The sequence below is a fragment of the Danio rerio genome, chromosome 17, assembly GCF_049306965.1.
Source record: "Danio rerio strain Tuebingen ecotype United States chromosome 17, GRCz12tu, whole genome shotgun sequence".
NCBI lineage: Eukaryota > Metazoa > Chordata > Actinopteri > Cypriniformes > Danionidae > Danio > Danio rerio.
In genome coordinates, this window is record NC_133192.1 from 54,693,419 (window position 1) to 54,706,672 (window position 13,254).

Consider the following 13,254-nt stretch of genomic DNA (forward strand, 5'->3'; position numbering starts at 1 on the left):
ATTTTGTAATTGCTTCAGGTAATAAACCTAAACTGTAAAGTTGAGATTAAAAAAAGTTGTCACCATATTTGTCCAACAATTGCTTTAATTTGTATTCTCCCAGGGGTTTACATTAAGCACATATTAACATATTGTGAATTATTCTGCTACAACAAAAGACCCAGTGCCTTAATCTCCAAAAAAAATTCGACTAAATAAGTGCAGTGTTGATTGTTTACAATATTATTTTTCTGAATTTTTGTAAAAAAAAAAAAAAGGGTTTGCCCCTTATATAATTTTTTGGCTTTTTGGTCACACTTTAATGTGTCAGATCATTAAACAAATTTAAACATTAGTCGAAAATAACATGAGTAAACACATCATGCAGTTTAATTATTGTATTAAGGGAAAACAAAACACAAAACTACATAGGCCTATGTCAAAAAGTATTTGCCCCATTAACCTAATAAACTGCAATACGGTATTTTCAATAACTTGCAATGAGTCTGTTGAACCACTGCAAAGAAATTTTGACCCACTCGTGTTTGAAGAATTGTTGTAAATCAGTCATATTGGAGGGTTTTCATGCATAAACTGCCTTTTTAAGGTCAAGAAACAGTATCTCAATTGGATTCAGGTCAGGACTTTGACTAGGCCATCCCAAAGTCTTAATTTTTTATGTTTTTTTCAGCTATTTAGAAGTGGACTTGCTGGTGTGCTTTGGATCATTGTCCTGCTGCAGAACCCAAGTTAGTTTCAGCTTGAGGTCACTAAGGGCGTACTCACACTATGCTATCCGAATCATGGCCAGGCCCGTTTCCCGGATTGTTTGAGTAGTGTGATTGCTCTGAATCAGGCTTAGGCATGGTTCACTTGGCCGGCACTGGCCCGGTTGAAAGAGGTGTGCCAGAGAGCGGTTCACTTGGGCTCAGGCGCGGTAATGCTTGTGTGTGAGTGCAAAACATACCTGAGCCCGAAACTGAAAGCGAGACGTGACTTTTATGGGACTGTTTCATATGGATTTATTAATCATTCTTACTGTTCGATGAATGCAAACTGTCGTAGATTATTAAAGACGAAAACCCCTCACTGCACGACAGCTGCACCTTCAGCAAGCCTCCTCATTCCTGCAGCACGAGGACTTTATGATTGTTTATGAGCGTCAAAAGTGGGGGATCTGTTCAGCAAAATATTTGACTGTGTGTCACTGCATATCTGACGACTTAAACGATAAAACTGAAGAAATCTCTACTGTGCTGAGCTAGAGCGCTTACTGAACATCGCATAATTGATGACGTAAGCGTGCCCACGCCTGAATGTAATGTGAGTGTGGGCCGTCGGGGGAGACAGGAGGGGGACAAGCGTGCTTTGGCCCGGTTCAAGGCAACTGTACATAGTGTGAGTACGGCCTAACAGATGGCCAGACATTCTCCTTCAGAATATGTTGTTACACAGCAAAATGCATGGTTCTATTAATCACAGAATGTCAAGTTTCTAAAGCAGCAAAACAGCCCCAGACCATCACACTACCACTGCCACATATTACTGTTGGTATGATGTTCTTTATCTGAAATACTGAAGAGTGTTACTTTTACGCCAAACATAATGGGACACACACCGACCGACCCCGGAAAAGCGGTAGAAAAAATAATTAAATTTGTTCCTTTTTTTTTATCTCAGCTAGCTGTCTAGTTTCTTTGTTTCTTTGGTATGTTCCCTGACACGTACTGTACATGCAACTAAAATACAGAAAAGAATATATATATATATATATATATATATATATATATATATTATTATTAAAGTTAATAATTGTATGAAGTTTTTTAATTGAGGTTATTTTAATATGTTGCTAAGAAAATAGTTTGGATAGCTTACCCAGTGGTTCTCAAACTTTTTCAGCCGAGGGCCCCTTTGTGTAGGGTGAATCCCCGTGCATAGCGTTGCTGCGCTACTGTTCCTGCCTGCGAAAGTGTGAACAGCATTTGAATGACACAAACATACAGCTTAATATTTGCTGTACTTTTGAGCTCAAATTATAATAAACCAATACATTAACCTTCAGAATGACACAGGACACAAAATTTATCCAGTTGGGCCCATTGATTACCCCTCATCTAGAATTTCTTTGCAGCCTCCAGTTGCCCAAGGGTGTTTCACCCTGTTCCTGGAGATCTACCTTTCTCCAACCCTTATCAAACACAACTAAACCAACTAAGTAGGATCTGAAGAAGCACTTGGCATATAAACACAGAAATGTTTGATCAAATTTGCAGATGACCTCCAGAAACAGGGTTGGCACCCCCTGCAATACAGTGACAATATCAACAGAATATTGCTACTGTACAGAATGTCAAAGCAAGAGTAGACCTTCAGGTGTTGTGTGTGATACTGGCACTGAATCAAAAAACTACAGGCGTGAAGAGACATATGAAAAAAATTAGCTTTCCTCTGAATCAAGCTGTTTATCAGAGGTTTTTGTATTAGGCAGAGGCGATTGTGATCACTGTGTATAATACGCTGCACAGAAATACACTGCGCTGTCATTCCCGGTGAGGTTCTTGATAGTCAAAGTGCCATTTTTCTTTGCATCTCCCTCAAGGTAGATCTTGTTTTCAAATTCAGGCTCTTTAGTCTGATCCAAAAAAAGGTATCCCATCAACTTCAAGCCCAATGTGTCCTGTTTGTACCACAGCATTCGGTCATAGTTCTGTATTTTGTGAGTACATGTGATCACAGCAGATTCACTTCGAGCCTTGATGAAGTTGCCAGGCGTTTGATGAACAGTTTCACCAAGGCAAACAGCTGTATTGAAGAGGAAATGTTAACAAAGCCATTGAGACTAAAACATCCAACACATTGTGGAAATGAGGTGCATTTTTGTTCATACCTGTATACATCATTAGAAATGTTACCCTAGTGAACAAGCACATCATGGTTTCTCTCAGCAAGTGTTGCTCCAATGATTTAAAGTCACAGAAGGAAGCAAAAGGATGTGATGTCAGCTATATTAGTCTGGTGACGTAAAGATTCAATATGAATACTTGGTTTATCAAAACTTAATGTTTCTTCAGTGCACCGCGATGCAGACAGGGACAGTTCAATATCCGTTCAGTAATAGATCATAACCTGTTATTACATACTGACGTCATTTATCTCCTATGCGAGGGCAAGTAAATATAATGCTCCTACTACTTAAAAGGTAGATAAATATGCAGTTCAACTGCTTTGAGTTTGCTGGAAAGTCTCTCATAGACACTGAAGAAGGCAGAGCACACGAGCCGCTATTTCACTACTAGACAGAAATGCCTCTTTCTCTCTTTTCTCCACTGTGTCTATTATGGATTACCTGTGATATCTGTGTATTATGCACATATAGACTGTAAACAGTGCTTTTATTTCTAAAGCCAATCGCAGCCCTTTGTGTTGAGCAGGTGAAGACAATAACCAATCATAGGGCTTGACAGCGCTCAAAATGTAAGCGTGATAATATTTACATTAGTTTATTTGCTATAAATGTATATATGTGTGTGTGTGTGTGTGTGTGTGTATATATATATATATATATATATATATATATATATATATATATATATATATATATATATATATATATATATATATATATATTAGGAGTTTTGTTTGATAAAGAAAACACTCTTAGAATATGAGCAGGTAAAATTAAAGGTACAGTTCATATATCTGACTGCTTGTAATAAAGAATAAAATTGTATTACAAATAATATAAAAATATTAATTTATTTATAGATTTTAATTAAAAAACTCTTGTGTTGTGAAGATGAAATCTAATTATGTATGAAAAGCATTGTCAATGCACCGAGATAATCGTCACCGAACCATGAGACCAGTTTAGGAACACACCCCTATTCAATACGCATATATTTAGAATGAAAATAAAGCTAAAGGTTTTTTATTGTCCTTTTCTTCTTGTTGCTTAAAACTTGTCTCTTTTAAGATGCATTTGTTTGTATTCTGGGCAACAGAACTAATTTCGCTTATTTTGCGGGGTCTTAAAAAGTATTAAAACTGATTTTTTGTTGAGTATTAAAACTCAATTACAAGAAAATTAAGGTCCTTAAAAAGTAATTCAAGAGTTCACACTTAGATATTGCTTGACAACTGTAAGCAGGTTTGGCATGCTGTCCCGGGAGAGAACCCTGAGCTCGGATATAGTTGAGCCCAGGGCTCCCGCCAGGTCCATAGAGCATGTGAGGGGAGTACGAGATCAGGTGGTTCTCGAGAGCTCCCCTGTTTTGTAAAGGAGAAAAGGAGGAGAAAGGGGGTGGATGGGGGGTTTCTTCGGAAAACGAAGATAAGGGAGTAATATCTAGCTAGGCTACTTATAGTGAGTTAGAATAGATCTGATTGACTAACTAATGAGTGTAGATAGGTGGCCAGCTGCAGTCAATTATATCACATGCTCCTCTCGAAATTAGTTTAAAATCTTCACTTAAAAGTCTTAGTCGCATAAGAGGTCTTAAATTTAGTTCAAGCGTTGTCCAAAGTGTTTTACTCCAAAAAAGCATAAATATATTTATTTTTCTCCTAATATTACCAAACGACATGCTAGATCCCCGCAATTGGTTAGGGCCAGGGTGCGTCCGGCCAAGTTTCTCCATCCAGGTGATGTCACGTAATTTGCGACAAACCCGGGAAGGTGATGTGATGCTAAACCACAGATCGAAACGGCAAAGTGGGAAAATGTAAGTTTGCATACTCCTGATTGAAGAAAGACGAGTTAAACAGTGGCTAAAGCCTGTTGCTGAAAACAACCACGTAATTTATTATTTCAAGCTTTGTTTCTTCTGTGCTTATCCTGAATTCTGATGCATGCTTGTGCTCCATTAATTTACCTGCAACTGTTTTTTAAGCTAAAGTTTTGAAACTGATTTGAACTTGAAGTGGTGGTAAGGTCTTAAAATATTCTGAGAAGGTCTTGTAAAAGTCTTAAAAAGGTTTTAAAATGACCTTTAGGATTCCCTTGTCTAGAACCACCACATGCTGATGTACATCTATGGATGCCATCAGTGGTATTATTAGAATATAAAGGATTTCCCAGTTCAGACACTTAATTGTTTAAGCTCAGTCTGGCTGTTCTGACATACAGGAAATTTGCTGTACCAAACTGCCATCTGTTGGCTAATACTAAATTTTTATTTTATTTTTTTTTTATTCACAATGTTTTTGTATAGCTTCAGCAGCACTTAATACACTGTGTTGGCTCACTGAACAGAAATATATGGCAGAGTCCTCTGGCTCTAGATTTTTCACTGTGAGAGATCCACTTGTAGGATCTTCTTTAGAAGCATCATATTTCTTCTCATCAAAATCTCCAAAGTCTGGTTTTGAATTCTCCATAGTGAATACTATGAGTCTCATAGTCTCTCCTGGACGCTGCCGGTACCAGTACATCTGGTAGTAAGACAATCCCTTATTGTGTGTGCAGTTCATTTCAGCATAACTCTCCTTTGTACTCCAAAGAATTTTAGGGTATTGTAAAACACCATCATCACCTGCAGTGGCTGTGGAAAATTATTAATTGCGTTTAGCAGAATGAATAATTTTAAATATCACTTGTTTATTTGCTAAATGTTTTAGATACCTTTGCTCCAGTGCAGTAACAGTAGCAAAGAAATTATACTTCTAGTCATGTTGAAATATGGTGTGTACAGTGAGTCCCAACCCTTTAATTCAGATCTGATATGTTACTGAACGGGATATGACATCAGAGGTTTGTTCCTGAAACAAACAAAACCATATAAACAGGGTTTAAACTTTTACATTGGCTGTTTCTCAATACCAAGTACGCAAAGTTTGGACTTGCGTTCTGGAAGTTCAGACTTAAAAGAACGAACTACCGAGGACGCAGGTCAGGTACTTTTTCAAATGGAACGGCAGTGTAGCCTACTTTATAACGTCACTTAAATTCACCATGGATTCATCGGTTTTACTGTACATTAATACAATTATTTAATTATATAAAGCATGGCCTTATAATTAATATTATATTGATATTTTAAATCTATATTTTTGATTTAAGAAACTCTAAACATAAATCACTATAATTGTGAAGTGAAATGGGTTATTATACACAGACTTTAATCTTTGATTATCAGATTTAAATACTACACTGGACATTATACAAGTATAAAGTACAAGACGCACACAATAAGAAATAAAGATAACGTTAAGCAATTTGGTAAACAAAGACAAACCTCGTACAACACAGTAACATAAATAAAGACAATTATAAAAGATAGCAAAACAACACTAACAAAATAACACACATGAGAACAAATAACAGATTTATAAGACAAAAAACGGTCCATTGGATATGCACAGGACGTGTTAAATATCATGTTTAACTACAATGGACAGACACAATACAGTGGTATATCCGTGATGGACTAGCCAATGTAAAGCTGCACTCGGCAAGGGAGGTGATGACAGAGCTCCCGCTGACAGCCTGGGGGTCAGAGTCCACATAAGCTCAGGCACATCGCCAAAGACGCACTATCTTTATAAATAAACTGCCGATTTGAGTTTAAAACGACTACATTCTGGCCTGAAAAACTTTTAAAACTTTAATTTGTAACACAACAGAGGAGTATTTTTAAAACCGTGCAGGTTTTCTCCTCCGCCTTTAGCTTTCGCTGCATTCTGGTTGGGATACCTGTTCTTTGTGAGTTCGCACAAGTCACCTCTCGAAGCATCCTTGGCAAAAGGGACGGCGCAAGTACACATCTGGGAATTTTATCTGTACTTGGCAAACTTAGAATTGGAACAGAACTTCGACGACGGTTAATGACGTTTCACGAAGACACAAGAACGCAAGTACAGAAAAGAACGTGTCAAAAACAGTAAAACGCTACAATTAAAATTGCCTCTATCCAGAATCATGCTTTGGTAAAAAGGGATTTCCATCACAAATTTTGTTTGTTTTTGGTGAAGAATAAAAGTTAAGGGTCAAATAGACTGCATAAACTCTCAGGTGTGACTGTGGCAGGATTTTGTATCAGACAAAGGAAGTTTAGATCAGTGTGTCATAAGCTGCACAGAAATACTCAGCGCTGTCATTCAGAGCGAGCTCTTTGATAGTCAGAGTGCCGTTTCTCCTTCCATTTCCATCCAGAATTATCTTGTTGCTAAATTCTGCCTCTTTGTTGTGAGTTTCACCATTTAGATATCCCATTAGTTTAAGTCCCAGCTTTCCCTTGGTCTGTTTGTACCACATAATTTGAAAATAGCTTCCAATGTTGTGTGTACATATGAAGACAGCCGATTCATTTGGGGTCTTAATTGATTTAGATGGAGTTTGGTGAACAGTGTTACCAAGAGAAGCTGTGAAGAGACAAATAAGTGACAGATTTAACAAGAAACGATGATTTAATTGCTGTTGTTGTGACAAGAAAATAAAGAAAATAATACATTACCTGTGAGAAACATAAATGTGAGAAAGAAACTTGGGAGAATATGATTCATGCTGTTTCTGTATGTCAGATATCCCTGCTGTGAGTAAACACAGGTGATGAATAGAATAAAGGCACTAGAGGAAGTGATGTCATCAACTCAAACGTTTGATCCTTTCAAAAGACTGTATGCAAAAGAGGTCTACATTAAAGTTGTACAAACTATGTCCAGTAAGGTCTTTGGTATTTAAAAATAATGACAGGAAATTCTGGCTTGCAGTTTAGTCATTGTAATGTTTAGGATGAAATTGTAATTATTTAATTCATCAGTGTGAACATCAGTAATATTTTATACACAGGAAGACTTTTATTTTATCCAAAAATAAAAACAAATGAAAGTAGTTTTGTTTATTTTACACTTGGACAATTTTTGAAATATTAAGACCATTTACAATTCAAAACATGTAAGATGTATTTGGAGTTTGGAGTTCGTGTTTTTCCCCATATATTTCTATGATAGAATGTATTAATTGTGCCACACTGCCACCTGTTGGTTAGTACTGTCAGTGTCATTATTGAAACATTATTGTACAGTACTACAGCATTTGACTTAAGGTGAATAAGGAAGGTTGGGACAAATATTTATTTTTGCCATGAATTAAACCTTTCATGCATGAATTATGAAAAAAAATGATTTTTTATTATTTTTATAACTTTAATATGACACTAAAATTGAAATCCATTTTCATTTTTACAAACTTTTGTGTTAATTTCAAATTATTTAACTGTCCACATAAATGGACACCACATATTCTATTCATATCAGTCCATTTATTAAAAACAATAATAGCACAATATATTACCAATAAAACACATTGTAGGAACAATAATGATATTTTCTGACACACTCATCACTGGCGAAGCTGATTGGTCAACGTAGCAACTCCAATGACCTGCTGGAATTCCCTTGTTGGTGAAGAGGGGTTTCCTTACTTTCAGGGAAGCTTGGAGTCGGTTGCTAGGGATATGGATGTTGGACGAGGCAGCGTTAGAGATGAAGTCTTTCCTGGGTTTTTTTTACTGCTATTTGACCTGGATGTGAATAGGGTTGTAACTCCCCGCAGAAAGACCATTGTAAAGGGGATCGCACACCAGATATGATGCAGAATGCCATGCATTTTAGAATTGTAAACAAGTTTATATCAGGGTACGCACACCGGCAGCACAAGTCGGCTGCTGTCTGCGGTGCCCAGCTATGACTCAGAACACTTGTCATATTTCTGCCATGCCAGAGCTCCATCTGAATCATTTCACTTTAAATAACATGCAAATATGTGCGTTTAGTGTGTGTTACTTACAACTGTCATGTGCACAGCGTATCCCCCTTAAGAATGGAGTCTACTTTAGCCTTGTGGATCAGTGACTGGAGGGAAAAGAACATTACGCTGGATGCCAACATTACCCACACAAAAGCTAAAATCCTTTATGAACCTTTTGCTGACAGCGATGAATGTTTGCGCCTGACAACAGGTTTTGATCTTTGGTTTCATCTATAATACTGGATTGATTTTGCTACAAAAGTTTGAACTTTAAGAGTGTTTAAACAAGAGCGAAAGTGTGAAAAACGTTAAACCCTGACTGAGAAAAGTGTATAAAGAGTGTAGTGAGGGGTTTTAAGCTACGTTCACACTGCAGATAAATGCGGCCCGAATCTGATTTTTCCCCCCCTCATGTGAACAGGCCAAACCGCATAGAATCTGACTTTTTTAGTTCAGAATTGTGCCACTTTCATATGTAGTATTAAATAAGACACAGATCTGGGGCATCATGTATCAACGCTGCGTACGCACAAAAACTTTGCGTACGCCAGGCTTTACGCTCAGAATGTCTCACGTTTTGATTTACATTTTTTGTGCGTGTCTGTTTTATTTCCATTGGCGACTCCTAGAGGCAGTTGTGTTAAATTCCTCTCTACAAAGTGTCTAAGCCTTGCAATGGCAGCTGTATGAGACAAGTTTATCTAGTAGGTATATAAGGTTTCCATACCATACATTTAACCAGCTAAATATTAAAGCACAATTTGCAGCGGTCGCCTGTTTTCCCAATGTAATCTGAGCTATCTACTGCACGCACATTGCTATAAAGACACTATCTGAAGATGAATTTGCATGCGTGAATCAGAAACATTTCCATTCAATAAATGTGCAAATAAAATATGATGCACAAACTTATTAATGATTCCTACTTGTCTTTCTCGTGATAAATAGTTGGCAAAATCTGATATGTAGCGGGGGAAGAAAAGAAGAAAGAGTTCATCAGACGCTGGATTCGAACCGAGTTCATGCTTGAACGTGTCAAAACATGTTGCCATGCGTCTTACGAGCGCGCTACTGAGACTGTTAAGAATCTGCATTATTTTACACCTATAAACCACACCATTTCTTTTTTAATTCACTCGGTGCGATGTTCAGACCCAACTGTGTTAACCGCATCAGCTAAACTCTCCCACTCTATTTTTTTCTTTTGTTGTTAATTCCGGAGAACAAACTTGCAAATAACACCGCTTTTCTCCGGTCTACCTCCGAAAGCAGCACCTCCAATTCACATTCTGTTCAAAGTTTCTCTTCTTGCTTGCTTTTGCCTTTGCTTTTTCGTTTGGTTTTGCCAAAGTAGAGTCATTAGCATATTCATACGGGGGAGGAGGCAGTGAGGGGTTTTGTGCTCGTGCATGTTGCGCTCAGTTTCACGTTCATTCGCATGTACAAAAGAATATGCGTGAGATTCGGCGTACGCAGTGTTTCATACATCTGAATTTTTTTCTGCGTACGCACATTTACAGCTTTGTGCGTACGCAATGTTTTAGTAAGATTTCCACGCAAGTCTTAGTACATGAGGCCCCTGATGTTTTGCAATGCGACCACTGTGTGAACGCTTGTATAAGATTTCAAGTGATCTTTAAATCTTCGAGCGACATGCGTCATCATTCTTTGCTGCAGACATCATCTACTCAGCAGCATAGTAGAATGGCACACAGGGCAATTACTTTACCACAGAAAGTTGGTTGTTAATGTTAAAAAAATTTTTTTTGAAGACAAAACTGGTGCCTGATAACAATCTGGTTAACGATTGGGGCACGGGTTGATCGCGAAACCGTAGAAGGGTGTTGCAGATGAATGATCCATGAGCAAAGGAGAGGCACTTTCATTTTAAGGATGGACTTTGCTCTCAGAGAAAAAAAGGGCAGGAGCATATCTGAATATCCAAGCAGGGTATTTGGAGAATTTGATGTTTCCCCAATCAGACAGAACGCCCGAGCATACTGCCAGAGAGGAGTTTCAAAGATGGCCGCTAAGTGAAAATGACTTGCCTTAAAGGGACTTTAGGGAACAAACGTGCACCACGGTTGTCATAAATCACAAATAATCAGTGTTTTCAATCACAACTGACTTATTTTAGGTTCCAAATGCAAAAATACACATTAGTAGTAGCAGAACAACCCTTTACAGTTCATGAAATACACCATAGTTATCTGTGAAAAGGACAATCATCATATTAAGTATAATCTGACAACGTGCTTCAAACAGTATACACACTGAGTGCATAATTAGACATTTTGTGCAGTCTGTAACTATACTTTTGTGCATGCGGGTCAGTTTAGGACGATGATCTGATCTGTTCACACTACAAATCTGATATTGTCCACATTTATAACAATGTGAACAGCTATGCAAAAAAATGCGATTGAGAAAAAATAAGGCTCGCAGTGTAAACGTAGCCTTACAGCTTTAAAAATATATATCACAATTGTAAAAAAATAAAGCTGACTACTTTGCGGATTTCGCCTATTGCAGTTTACTTTTAGAATGTAACCCTCATGATTAATGAGGGACCGCTGTACTACGATTATGACTTTAGTCAGATTAAGGTCATCAAAATCTTGGTTTACAAAGTAAACTCCTAAAATCAGGTTATTGTGTTAATTGTATTAAAATCTTATTGGTATTGGTGTCCATGTAAACGTATTAAATGAAAACATTGCATACCCTAGTAGCAAAGAATTCTGGCCCAGATTTGGCAAAAAGCTGGCACAGCAGGCATTCATCCGGGAATGGCATACAGCATGTGGGCCAAACATGGCCCGGGTTTGGCAGAGGTGGTACCGTCTTTAAGGTGGCACACAAGATTTGGGCCAGATGAAAAACGTAGTATTTGGCCCAGATTTAAAAATTTGATAAGTGGGCCATGTGAGTTTGGCCAGTCTTGACCCACATTTAAAATACACTAAAATCATTTTTGAGTAAAGAAAAAAAATTCTACCAATCAGGTCACTTTGAGAAAAAGCGTGCCCATAGTGTGCCTAAAGCGCATCACTCTATGGGTTTATCAATTTCATTGCAATCGCGACACACCAACCTATCTGGCCCAGTTCAGGCCCAGTTATGAGTTATTAACTTGGCTGAGACTTGGCCCAGATATGGTCCGTGTTTGGCCCTTGTCTGGAAGCCAGATTTGGTCCAGTCATGTACCGTAATTCACTGCGGCATGTGGGCCAAGCAAAACCTGATTGTGTGGGCCAGAGCTGGGCCAGAGAAATTTTGCTATGTGGGTACAGTCACGTGTGAATGGGCATCCATGTAGAAAAGGAATTTCAGGAATATTTATTTCTATTTCAGGAATGTTGCTTTACTCTGTGAGCCCTTACGGTCATAAATTGAGTGGGTGCCTTGGTAACTTCTGCCTTGGCTTTCAATCCTGTGGGTTCATAAGGCTCGTTTCCACTGACTGGTACGGTACGGTTCGGGTTGGTACGGGTCACCTTTATCAGGCTTGCATTTGCACTACCAAGGGTACCCTTTTGGTGGTCGTGGTGTATGACAAAAAAAAGTTTCAGTTGACGTCATTTTCGCTCGAGGAAATGTCTACAGTAAAGCTGTACAGGTCTTTTACATATCATATGAGAAGCACTTCTCACAAAACAGATGCTTTACACACAAGCACTTATGTATAAATGTTTATTACTAACTTTTCTATGAACATGATTTCATTATAACTGCAGATCAATGACAGTGCAAAATAGGCTACTGTAACGTCTGTATTTATATTAAATAAATATACAAATCATGTTTCAAAAGCACGTCAATAATCAAGCGCACGTTATTATCATCAGCTCAAGAAGTTTGTTAATTCAAATATAGACACGTAGCGAGAGCAAGCAAGACAGCGAAACCGTTTGCGATTCAGACAAGTTCATAAAAAACTAAGGGGCACAGGGTAAATCTGCTCTTCTTTTTGGGTTTGTGGCTGTTCATCAAGACGACAACAAGGTTTGTTTGAGCCCGGGTCGACCATGGCTCGTTATATGTATATATAATTACGCTGTAATCACTCGGCTGTGTATTAAAACATGATGGCGGTTCCTTTGTTTTCATTCTGGCTAGCTCCACACAAGCTCGGGACGTATCTCTGTAACCAAATTAGCGTTCAGCTGCACTTTTAGCTCCACCTTTTGGTACCCTTTCTCGTGTTTGGTACCCTTTCGAAAGGGTGCCGAAAAGTAGTACGGTTCGGTATGCATTTTGACAGTGGAAACGGCCATAAAAGCGCAACGATCAAAACCATACCGTACCACCCGATTTGGTAACTTCTGTCTTGGCTTTCAATCCTGTGGGTTCTTAGATTACAGAAACTGGTGTTCTGTTCATTTGTGGGATTCAGGGGGGTTGCCATTGAATTAACAGTGTCTGATCATCCTCCATTCATTAGAGCTACAATTACCTCTGACCCAAAAATTTACATTTTCCACAGGGTATAATAAATCATCTTATGGGTTTGCTGACCAAAAACT

General features: G+C 38.1%; 1 long non-coding RNA gene across 1 annotated transcript in view; it reads left to right on the top strand.

Moving 5' to 3' along the window:
* Nucleotides 1-13,254, top strand: part of LOC141378404 (uncharacterized) — a 154,777-nt gene that overhangs the window by 101,468 nt on the left and 40,055 nt on the right. The window lies entirely within an intron of this gene.